At 44.7% G+C, this 13,077-nt stretch overlaps 1 pseudogene; it reads left to right on the top strand.

The window, feature by feature from the left end:
* The first annotated feature begins 2,091 nt into the window (after positions 1-2,091).
* On the top strand, positions 2,092-11,345 carry LOC116314395 (annotated as a pseudogene).
* The last annotated feature ends 1,732 nt before the right edge of the window (positions 11,346-13,077 follow it).

Raw genomic sequence — 13,077 nt, 5'->3', positions numbered from 1 at the left:
TCGGTACCTTAGCTGGCGTTGCAGGCATCACTGCTCGCTGTCGGGGGCCTGGTGTGTCGGCCGACGGAGGCAGCCCATCGAGCATTGCCCTAGCGTCGGTCGCGGTGCGCTCGCGCCATCGGGACCCGTCGGGGGACTTACATGGCCGCTCACGTCCTCTCTCTTCAATCGCCAGCTTCCCAAGCGGGTAATGTTCTCCTCGATAGCTTGCTCTAGCCACCGAATGTCTCTCTCCATTATGGTGAGGGTGAGCAATCCCACTTCTGACACCAATGTGGCGAGCTCAGACAAGGAGGAGACAGAGGTTTCGTTTGGTCTTGCTTTCCGCCGTGTTAGCCAGGAAGCACAGCCGTTTATTCTTATCTGCCAGAAGAACACTGCCGCTAGCTAACTGCTCAGCAGCACTAGCACAACAACAACAAAAGGCGCTCTCTCACCCGGAAATACACACAGTCGCCGAGAGAGCGCGTCACCTGTAACCATGGCAACATGACAACAAAACATAACTGTAAATAACAAAACAGAACATAAATGTCCATAACAAATCCCCGAACAGCCCTGGTCCGCTACAGTATTTCCACGTTAAGCTTTACAACTGATATATTGAGCCACAGCTGGACTGGCCACCGGAGTTCCATATTGAGGCGAAAAGGAAGCGATTTGTCCCGTACTTTGGCTAGAATTAAAAAATAGACACAAAGCTGGAGTTATTCTGTCCTTGCTGCGCAGTTGCATCTACTTCTGTCATTCACTCCCCCTCCCTCTCCTGTTATTACTTCAAACATGAAATGATCAGCTGATCGGCTTTTCTGCCAGAAGTCCCGTCTTTCTTGTTTGTTTATCGCCCACTTTGCACTAGAAAGAGGAGACCAGCGGATAAACAACAGCAGCATGTTTAAGCGTTATAAGCTGTTGTTAGAATGTAGCCTATTTAATATTACTTTCTAGTAGGCCTATCAGCTGAGGTTTGCTGGAGCCACAGCTGTAAAAGCTGCTGGTCATGATATCCGTTTGGATATGTGGTCAGAGAGAAACATGAAGATGAAACCAGGAGATGTCCTTACTGAATCATCAGAGCTGAACAGGTGATGGAGAAACACGTTTACCTTTTAGGTGACATGAATGAGTTGAAGTTATGAACTGTTTCTGAGAGACAAATAACACCAGGACCCTTTTCTATGTAGCTGACAGCTGGTAACTGTGCAGGGGCGGCTCTAGCAAAGTTTTGTCGGGGGCCAGGTTGGGCATTAACAGGGAAAGGGGGGCACAAAGAAATATTTTTCTTTGTTATGTCATTTAAAAACTTTGAATAAATAATTATCTAAATCTTACAACAAAAGTGGTCATCTGATTAAATGTATAGAAATCCATTTTTGTATACAGTAACTAATAACTCTAATATACACCCTAGTAAGCTATAGTACTTTTTCCTTTGGGAAGGTACCATCTGTGCAGTCTGCAATTCTGTTGAAGAAAGATGTTGAATCTATTGTTTATTGTATTGTCTATTGTATTGTTTTATACTTGCATTAAAATAAAGTTGATTACATCGATTAAGGGCGGGGGGTGGTTCCCTGATATTTTATCTGGGAGTTGGCAACCCTATTAGTTAGGTAAGTACTCTTTAAAATACCAGTACCAGAATAGGGAGGATGGTGTAGGTTTAAATTTATTAGATTGATCAGTGTTGCTGAATTATAAAATGTTTTGGGTGGAGTGTATTTTTTGCATACAGGTATAACAGAACAGCTTCAGTCTCTTGTTTTTTGAAACTTGAGTATAAACTTATACACAATATGCAGCAAAATATTAATAAAAAACAGTTTTATTGACTACAAAATACGCTATATCGGATTCATATCGGTATCGACAGATATCCAAATTTATGATATCAGAATCGGTATCGGACATTAAAAAGCGGTATCGTGCCATCTCTAGTCCTAACTATATGCTTTATCAAAAAGGATGATGTCATCCTGTATTGAGTATAGACACAGCAAAATATAGAATGCTGACACAAAGCTGACTGACTGCAGTGAATAACTAAATTTTAAGCAGACTAAACAGAAGCCTTTTAATTGCAGTTGCATTATGGATGTCAGGTGTTTCAGTACAGACCTCAAATGTTAACCTAGATCTAAAATTCATAATCCACCGAGTCAGTTAATGAAGCAGACAGGTTTTTGTAGCAGTCTGTCTCACTGTGGGAGACATCTTTGGCTCTGGAACTAAACTGTATGTAACAGGTAAGAAAAAACATTTATTTTCCTTCAGTTGTTTTATTGTAGAAGCTGAAAATGTGTTTAAAGTCAGTTTCTGCTGCCTCAGGCTTTACATGTTAGTTTTTTCATCATTAGTAGAGAATTCATCTGCAGCCATTGTTACATAAGAAAAGCTCAATAATCTCTGAGAACATGTTGAAATCTCACTGAACAACTAAAGTTATTCTTTATTTCTGCAAATATTAGTGATGTTACAAATATTTAGGATTTGATCATCTCAGTAATTCTGCACCATCTGCTGCTTTTTCAACACAAGATCATATTTGACGTTAAAATTAATTTAGTAGCAGATTTGTAAATATGAATTTGCTCAGAAGAAAATGTAGATATGTTTTTAATAGTGAACGATATAGCATGTTGGGTCAAAGAGTCATTTTTGGAAAAATATTATTTTATTAATTGTCATAGATACTGATCAGTGAAATATTAAGCATGTCTAAATGTGATGAAAAATACTGGATAAAATATGAAATTGCTAGTCAGGTTTCATGAGTCAAAATGGCAAATGATAATGAAAGTTCAAAAATGTTACCTGTAAATACTTCTTTGAAAAATGCCAGGGACTCCTTGACGTATTTCTCCATGGCTGTCTTCTCAGGGCGTGTCAGGTTGTAGAGGCGGCTTGAGGGTAGGGTGGAGCCCGGTAACAAGTCTATGGCGCAATCGTACGGTCTGTGCGGGGGTAGTGCCTGAGCTTTGTCCTTGTTAAACACCTCCAGTAAGTCGTGATATGCCAAAGGCACAGCAGAAAGGTCCACATTGCTGCTCTCCTCACGTGCGGGGCCGCCATGGACAGACGGCGGGGCTGAGACAAGGCAATTGGCATGGCAAAACGGGCTCCAACTCATAACTTTCTGCCCTGCCCAGTCCAGATGAGGGTTATGTAGCTTTAGCCAGGTGAAACCAAGGATAATGGCTGCACTGGGGGAGTGGAAAGCTAAGAAGGGGAGTCTCTCTCTATGGTTTCCTGAGGTGACTATAGTGACAGGTGCGGTCCGGTGAGTGATGTGTGAGAAAACCTGGTTGTCTAGTGCTTTAACTGGGATGCTAGACTCCATATCATAAAGGGGAATATTTAACCGTTTGGCTAACTCCTTATCGATAAGGCTCTGCTCCGCGCCTGAATCGACTAATGCCTGAAACGACTAATGCCTGAAACGTGTGGGTCGCGGTGCCAAGCAAGAGCGTAACCGGCAACAAAAAACGGGGCTTAGAGTCAATATTAGTACCGCCCACCCGTATCCCCGGACTTACCGGCGGGCGTTCCCGTTTCCCTTCTCGGGACAGGTGGAAATGAAATGCCCCGCGGAGCCACAATAGAAACACGAGCGTGAGCGACGACGCCTCTCCCTCTCTTGCGGGGATAATCGGGACCGCCCGAGCTGCATGGGTTCCGGCTCTCTCTCGGTCCTCTCCGCGGCGACTGCGCCGGGGGCAGAACCGGAAGCGGCGACGGGGGAACGAAAACCGGGGACGCACGCCGCACTGGCCGACGGGTAATGGAGTTCTTCTCCCGCTCCCGCTCCCGCAGTCTGTTGTCAACGCGAAGCGTGAGCGAGGCTAACTCCTCGAAAGTACCCGGTTCGTCTCGGGACGCTAGCTGATCCTTCATATCCTCATTCAGCGACTGCGAATAGACTCCCTGAAGGGCCTTATCTGGCCAGCCAACTGCCGCTGCGGCAGTGCGGAAGTCTATCAAATAATCCGCGATGCTACGGCGGCCCTGACGGAGATTCAACAGCCGCCGAACCGCGCTGTCTACCGAGACGGGGTGAGCGAACATCCTCTTGAACTCGCCAAGAAAGGCATCATAGCTACAAGACGGCAACGGGTGTGCGCTCAGGTAGGCCTCGGCCCAATTCAGGGCTCGATCGCGCAGTTTATCAATGATGTACGAAATTCGAACTGTGTCTGCAATGAACGAGCGGGGCGAACGCCCGAACGCCAGCTCGCACTGCAAAAGAAAACCGCTACAGGCCCCCGGGTCGCCTGCGTACGCCTCCGGCTCCGGGGAAGCTGCGTCACGGAACAGCTGAGCGCGCTGGGGCTCGGAATCAGCCACAGGCTGAGGTGCAGGCGCCATCGGGGCGGCCTGAGCCGAGCTACCGGCGGCGGAGTCCGACTCCGCCGGAGAATGAAGGGCCTGAATGTCGGACTGCATTGTAGCCTGCTTGTCTGTGATCGCGCGCACCTGGGCTAACAGATACTGCAGCGTCTGTTCGTGACTACCGATGATAGCCCCCTGCTTACTAATCGCTACACGGGTTGGGTCCGCTGTGTCCATACAACTGGCCTGAGTATACTGTCACAACCCGGCGGCACGAAGTAACTGAGATGGACACAAGTGCAGGAACCAAACCGGAAACGAGACGGCAAGTGAACAAAGGATTTATTTCACCCATAAGAAAACAAAACAAAAACAAAACTACCCCACCACACTAGCGGCGCGCAGAAAAGCCCGAGGTAACTGAAATGGCCTTGACAACCCTAGGATGCTGCAGAGCAACAGAGGCAGAGGGAGCTGAGCTAGGTAGTGGCCGGGGCACTGTAATGAGAGGAGAGCACAGTCAACGTGGTCCAGCAGATAAACAGCGATCCTCCACAGTTCGAACTGAGTTGTCTTACTTGGTTTCAGGTGAAGGGGACAGAAAGGGCAGATGGCGATGGTGAGTTGTGGCCCAGTTGGCCACGTCGTGTCAGCAGCAGGTGGCCCAGGTCCAGGACAGCAGGAATGAGGGAGGCGAGACCTCCACTCCAGGAGCTACCTCTGGAAACAAGAAGAGCAGGTAGAACGTCACACAGGTTTAGGACAGAGATAAACACACTCCACTAGACTGACATGGGATTGCAGATACTCAGGCGAGGAATGGTTGAGAGCGCAGGTCTAATATGCTGCTGGAATAATTGCCCACAGGTGGTCAGCCAGGAGGAGCAACCATTCTCCGCCCGAAGAGGAGGAGCCACTGTGGAGGCCTGCAGGTACCCACCCAGATCATGACAAACCCTTCACCAACGACCCGGACGTTCCAGGAGCACGCCAGGTCGTATCAGGAAATGGTAGACCCGTGTCCACCAGGGCCCGGCATGACTGGCCCTCAACACAGCAGCTCAGGTAGAGTCCCTTGAGGTGCCCAACCCGGCCCACCACCGTGCATCATCCTTGGAGGGGGACAGGAAGCTGGGGCGGTGGTCCCCTCGCTACACCGCTCCCACCCCGTTTCCCTGAGGCTTTGTAGTTCTGGCCGTCGGGGCAGGTGCCGGGCAGTCACGCGCCACGTGGCCAGGGTCATTGCACCGGTAACAGCGGTCGGTGGGTCGACGAGGACGCCTCCGGGGCACTGAGGGCTGCAGCTGGCATATCTCCGCGACCTCCCCCTCCCCGTCGCAGTCTGCAGCTCTGATTTGGGGGTAGTTTGGGGGGGGCACCTGCTGGTTAGGTGGCGAGGCGAGCACCAGCTCGGCCCTTTCAGCCTCAGTATGTTGGCGTAGTCGCTCTGGAAAAAGTCCTCGCAGGAAAGCATGCAGGCTAAGCTCCTCACGGGCTGCTGCTGGGAACTCTGGGTAGCCACGACGAGCATACAGCAACACATCCGCTGCAAAGGTGCCCAGGCTCTCCCCCGGCCTACGGCTCCGGGTGGTCAGCTGCTCCCTGCTCTGATCAGTGGAGTGCCGCTGCCCAAATCGCCTCTCGAGTGCTATGGTGAGGGCCTGGAGCTCATGCTGCTCTGACGCGGCTAGGTCAAGGAGTACCTGCAGTGCATCTCCTTCCAATGCTAGCGCTAGGTGTGTAGCAGCCTCCTCGTCGCTCCAGCCATTATGTCTCGCGGCTAGCCGTACTTGTGAGAGGTAGGGCTCTAGCGGGGTTAGCCCGTTATATTTCGGTACCTTAGCTGGCGTTGCAGGCATCACTGCTCGCTGTCGGGGGCCTGGTGTGTCGGCCGACGGAGGCAGCCCATCGAGCATTGCCCTAGTGTCGGTCGCGGTGCGCTCGCGCCATCGGGACCCGTCGGGGGACTTACATGGCCGCTCACGTCCTCTCTCTTCAATCGCCAGCTTCCCAAGCGGGTAATGTTCTCCTCGATAGCTTGCTCTAGCCACCGAATGTCTCTCCATTATGGTGAGGGTGAGCAATCCCACTTCTGACACCAATGTGGCGAGCTCAGACAAGGAGGAGACAGAGGTTTCGTTTGGTCTTGCTTTCCGCCGTGTTAGCCAGGAAGCACAGCCGTTTATTCTTATCTGCCAGAAGAACACTGCCGCTAGCTAACTGCTCAGCAGCACTAGCACAACAACAACAAAAGGCGCTCTCTCACCCGGAAATACACACAGTCGCCGAGAGAGCGCGTCACCTGTAACCATGGCAACATGACAACAAAACATAACTGTAAATAACAAAACAGAACATAAATGTCCATAACAAATCCCCGAACAGCCCTGGTCCGCTACAGTATTTCCACGTTAAGCTTTACAACTGATATATTGAGCCACAGCTGGACTGGCCACGGAGTTCCATATTGAGGCGAAAAGGCGATTTGTCCCGTGCTTTGGCTAGAATTAAAAATAGACACAAAGCTGGAGTTATTCTGTCCTTGCTGCGCAGTTGCATCTACTTCTGTCATTCACTCCCCCTCCCTCTCCTGTTATTACTTCAAACATGAAATGATCAGCTGATCGGCTTTTCTGCCAGAAGTCCCGTCTTTCTTGTTTGTTTATCGCCCACTTTGCACTAGAAAGAGGAGACCAGCGGATAAACAACAGCAGCATGTTTAAGCGTTATAAGCTGTTGTTAGAATGTAGCCTATTTAATATTACTTTCTAGTAGGCCTATCAGCTGAGGTTTGCTGGAGCCACAGCTGTAAAAGCTGCTGGTCATGATATCCGTTTGGATATGTGGTCAGAGAGAAACATGAAGATGAAACCAGGAGATGTCCTTACTGAATCATCAGAGCTGAACAGGTGATGGAGAAACACGTTTACCTTTTAGATGACATGAATGAGTTGAAGTTATGAACTGTTTCTGAGAGACAAATAACACCAGGACCCTTTTCTATGTAGCTGACAGCTGGTAACTGTGCAGGGGCGGCTCTAGCAAAGTTTTGTCGGGGCCAGGTTGGGCATTAACAGGGAAGGGGGCACAAAGAAATATTTTTCTTTGTTATGTCATTTAAAAACTTTGAATAAATAATTATCTAAATCTTACAACAAAAGTGGTCATCTGATTAAATGTATAGAAATCCATTTTTGTATATAGTAACTAATAACTCTAATATACACCCTAGTAAGCTATAGTACTTTTTCCTTTGGGAAGGTACCATCTGTGCAGTCTGCAATTCTGTTGAAGAAAGATGTTGAATCTATTGTTTATTGTCTATTGTATTGTCTATTGTATTGTTTTATACTTGCATTAAAATAAAGTTGATTACATCGATTAAGGGCGGGGTGGTTCCTGATATTTTATCTGGGAGTTGGCAACCCTATTAGTTAGGTAAGTACTCTTTAAAATACCAGTACCAGAATAGGGAGGATGGTGTAGGTTTAAATTTATTAGATTGATCAGTGTTGCTGAATTATAAAATGTTTTGGGTGGAGTGTATTTTTTGCATACAGGTATAACAGAACAGCTTCAGTCTCTTGTTTTTTGAAACTTGAGTATAAACTTATACACAATATGCAGCAAAATATTAATAAAAACAGTTTTATTGACTACAAAATACGCTATATCGGTTCATATCGGTATCGACAGATATCCAAATTTATGATATCAGAATCAGTATCGGACATTAAAAAGCGGTATCGTGCCATCTCTAGTCCTAACTATATGCTTTATCAAAAAGGATGATGTCATCCTGTATTGAGTATAGACACAGCAAAATATAGAATGCTGACACAAAGCTGACTGACTGCAGTGAATAACTAAATTTTAAGCAGACTAAACAGAAGCCTTTTAATTGCAGTTGCATTATGGATGTCAGGTGTTTCAGTACAGACCTCAAATGTTAACCTAGATCTAAAATTCATAATCCACCGAGTCAGTTAATGAAGCAGACAGGTTTTTGTAGCAGTCTGTCTCACTGTGGAGACATCTTTGGCTCTGGAACTAAACTGTATGTAACAGGTAAGAAAAAACATTTATTTTCCTTCAGTTGTTTTATTGTAGAAGCTGAAAATGTGTTTAAAGTTAGTTTCTGCTGCCTCAGGCTTTACATGTTAGTTTTTTCATCATTAGTAGAGAATTCATCTGCAGCCATTGTTACATAAGAAAAGCTCAATAATCTCTGAGAACATGTTGAAATCTCACTGAACAACTAAAGTTATTCTTTATTTCTGCAAATATTAGTGATGTTACAAATATTTAGGATTTGATCATCTCAGTAATTCTGCACCATCTGCTGCTTTTTCAACACAAGATCATATTTGATGTTAAAATTAATTTAGTAGCAGATTTGTAAATATGAATTTGCTCAGAAGAAAATGTAGATATGTTTTTAATAGTGAACGATATAGCATGTTGGGTCAAAGAGTCATTTTGGAAAAATATTATTTTATTAATTGTCATAGATACTGATCAGTGAAATATTAAGCATGTCTAAATGTGATGAAAAATACTGGATAAAATATGAAATTGCTAGTCAGGTTCCATGAGTCAAAATGGCAAATGATAATGAAAGTTCAAAAATGTTACCTGTAAATACTTCTTTGAAAAATATATGTACAAGTAAATACACAATCATTCACAAAATGTAATTTTTAATTAATAATAATAATAAATTAATTGAAATGGCCAAAAATAGGATTTAATTATCTCTCAAATTGAGCTAAATTGCATTTTAATTTATTTAATAATTCATTTACATATGGAAGAAAATAACAATCAAACCAAATAATAAAATTAAAGCTGATCAAATTATTGCAGTAAAAGATTTAAGAATTTTAAAGTCTATGAAAGAAGAATGTTAGTTATTGTAACAAATATAAAACATGTCTTTAAAGACTATTTAAAATTTACATATTTTCAGTGCAGAATAATGTTAAAAAAGGTTAATGGATGTTTTGGAAGACGATCAACTCTGTTTAAACGTGTTTGGGATTGGAAATATATTTAAAAAGTTAGATAAAGACAAATCTCTCTATATATACATTTAGAGTTGTGATAAATTACATTGTGAAGTAAAGCCAAAAATAAAAGAGAAATACATTTTATTTCATGATGCAAGATCATGCTGAGTGTTCCACATGTGAGCCATGATGACATGAGGATGGGCGATCGTGGCTCAAGAGTTGGGAGTTCGCCTTGTAATCGGAAGGTTACCGGTTCGAGCCCCCGGCTCCAACAGTTTCAGTCGTTGTGTCCTTGGGCAAGACACTTCACCTGTTGCCTACTGGTGGTGGTCAGAGGGCCCGGTGGCGCCAGTGTCTGGCAGCCTCTCCTCTGTCAGTGCGCCCCAGGGTGGCTGTGGCTACAATGTAGCTTGCCATCACCAGTGTGTGAATGGGTGAATGACTGGATATGTAAAGCGCTTTGGGGTCCTTAGGGACCAGAAAGGCGCTATATAAATACAGGCCATTTACCATAAATACAGGCCATGAGGTGATGACTGTGTTTGATATGAAGCTGAATCCAGTGTATGTAGTGAACTTTGTGCTGTATTGATGAGTAGTTTAGTGATCAGAGTCCATGTAGTTTCCAGGATCAGACTGAATGCAGTGCAGTGCTGGAAGCTGCTGCTGACTGTGTGAATGTGTGTCTGTGCTGCTTGTTGCTGCTGTCAAACTTCAGATGAGCAGGTAGTGAAGCCCGTGGTGGCGTGTACCCAGCAGCATCCAGAGCCCACCTGGAGGGAACAGCTCCCTGCTGTGTGTGGCCTCAGCCATGTTTCCTCCTCTGGTCCAGTTCTCCTGGAAAAGACAGAAGAAGAACGGCGGAGAAGCAGAGGAGCTGCCCCCTGCTGAGGGAGAGCAGCTGGAGCTCAGAGAGTCGGGGCGCACCATTGCCATCAGGATGGTTGATGGGAGTGATTCTGACACATATAAATACAGCTGCTGGGTGAAGCACGAGGGGGCACAGTGGAGGCCCAAACACAACAAGGTAATGAAGGCTTGGTGACTGTGTTCAGCAGTGATTCAGCTTCATGTGGAGATGCTGTCAAAGAGAGCAGAGGAGCAGAGGACTGACATTTCTCACTGCAGCTCCAAACATTTGACTCCTTTTCTGTTTCAGAGCTTCCAGCTCCAGCAGCCTCCTGTCCTCCAGAGAGAGAGCCAGCAGACCTGCCAGCTCTGCAGCCAGCTGACTGTAAGATCACCTGCTGCCTCTCTGCATGGACAGCTCCAATGTCCAATGAGGGAACAAGTTTAGGGACTTAAAGTGTCACTAATTGATCAAATCTTCATCCAACAAGCTCTGATAAAGCCACTGTACACTAGCTGCTCAGCACCAAACAGCAGACAGACCATAATATGTCAGAGATCAGTTTGTTAGCTGCTTGTGGAGTTCTTCTGCCCCAAGTGGACACAAACACTACATCAATTCATCCACTTGAAGAAGAAGCTGTGACTGTTTCTATTTGGACTTTTTCTCCTTGATGTGAGAGGAATAACCCGACTGTCTGTCTGTCTCTTTGTGTCTGTCTGTCCTTCAGTGTCCTTCCAGTCTCAGTGCAGGGTGAAGCTGCTCTGCCTGCTGTACACAGTGCTGATAGTGAAGAGTCTGGTGTACTGCTGTGGACTCTCTCTGCTGATGATCCTCACAAACAAGGGAGCGTCCACCAACTGCACACATGCTGACTGACTGTTTTCTGCTCGCCTTTTCTCACCATCAAATCTCATCAATTCATCTCATTCATCACTTTGATCAGTATCACAAATGTTAGTTATGATGTGTTGTGCTTATTTTGGCTTTTTATTCAATAGTTAGAAGATCATCTGAAATAAATACATCTTTACATGTATTGTTACTCTGAGTTAGAATTCTTTTGTACTTATTGTGACTTTTATTGTAGTAACAAAAATCATCAGGTATATTTTTATCACAAGTTTTCTGTTTGATTTGTTTTTGGTTGATTTTCAAATGTCAAACAGTGTAGTTGTGTTTATAAGTGTGAATAATAAAGATTTCAAGATGAAGAATTTGATTCTACTTTCATTGTGTGATAAACAACAACCCGTGTGAGTGAAGCACAAACTGACTGTATCCAAACTTGCTCTCCTGCAGCAGACGGGCTGTGTGGGTTTCTGCTCTGCAGCCTCCACACCGTTAGCTGTGGCTTTTCACTTTAATAACACAATGACAGTTACAAGCATGAACTCTGCTTCAAGAATGATTCCAGGAAGGATCTGTGTTCTTCACCTGTGAGAGAAACAGCTCAAATCCTCAACTCAGAGCTGACAAATGAACTTTAATGGAATCAAAGGAGAGACCATGAAGCCCCTGCAGTCTGCTCAGCTCCCATTTTATTACCAGAGTTGGAAATGAAACACAACATGAAGAGGAAATATGACATAATGGAGAATAAAAATAGTATTTTTTGAATACTTTTGATTTTAATTAGTGTTTACAGTGGCACCAAAAGAGCACAAACCACACAGCAACAGAAACACAAACAGAAAAATACGACGTCTTTAACAGAAAAAAAAAGCTGTTTGTTTTACATCAACACATCATTATTTTAGTCGTTCAGTCAAAAGGTTCTCAGACATGTCAGAGGAGTCTGTGCAGACCAGTAAGTTTGATTCTTTCAAACTGTGGCCAATAAGTTCAAACACAAGTAAACTATGAACCATCAAATATCTATGAGACAGTGAATGATGCAGCTACATTTACTGAATATTTCCAAGCTTCAAAATAACACTCAAAAACAGAAATGACAGTAAGTTAGATATATGTGCATTTATATGTTTAGAACAACTGCTTCTAGTGTGCAGAAAGAGAACATTTACAAGCAAACACAACATGTCATAACTAACATTTCTACAGACTGATCATTTTAGGCGTCACCATGCATGAATATTTTCTACAAAGACAAATGAAAATCAGTGACAAAGCTTTTTTGCTTTATTGAGGGTGTTACACTTAAAGAATTTTCAAAGCTGCCACACGACACATAAAGTATGAAAAATAACACAAGAGCAAAAAATGTGTTAACAATGAAATCTATTGTATGCTGGATGAGCGAATGATTCAGCAGTGACAGTTAAATTCACAGCAACCTGAATGTGTTTGAGTGTTTCTGCATCATGTGACCCAGATTTTTGGATCTGCTGTCAGATTGAAATGAAGACGATGAAACCACACAGCAGCTTCAGCTGAGCTGTCAATCAGCAGCAGCAGTCTTATCTGTGGGCCGCAGGGGCTGATGGGAGCTTTGAGGACCTGTTAGAAACCACGTGGCCCTCGTCTGATCTCACAGCTCGTCCTTGTTTGGCCTCAGCTGCATCAGAGCGCCACTTCTCCCCAGGTTCACCAGAGGAAACACCACTGCACAAAATGCTTTTCCTCCCAGCTGCTGCTCTGTGCTGTCTGTGTTCAGGTGAGTGTTTCCAGCCAATCAGGAGCCAACAAAGTCAACCTGTAACAAACACTGTCACACTAACCTTCATCTATCTGTCTGTGTCTCTACAGCACTGGTTACCATGGCAGCAGGACAGCTGATTCAGGACGATTTAACATTGACCAGGAGAGTTGGAGAAAGTGTCTCCTTCAACTGTGGAGGGACTGAACAGTGTGATGTCAACAATTATGTATTCTGGTTCCAGAAAAGAGAAAAAGAAACATTCAAAGTCATTCTTTATATTGATA

This window comes from Oreochromis aureus, linkage group 18 (genome assembly GCF_013358895.1).
Source record: "Oreochromis aureus strain Israel breed Guangdong linkage group 18, ZZ_aureus, whole genome shotgun sequence".
Lineage (NCBI taxonomy): Eukaryota > Metazoa > Chordata > Actinopteri > Cichliformes > Cichlidae > Oreochromis > Oreochromis aureus.
The sequence above is the reverse complement of the archived record's forward strand: the minus strand, read 5'-3'. Positions and strand labels throughout refer to the sequence as shown.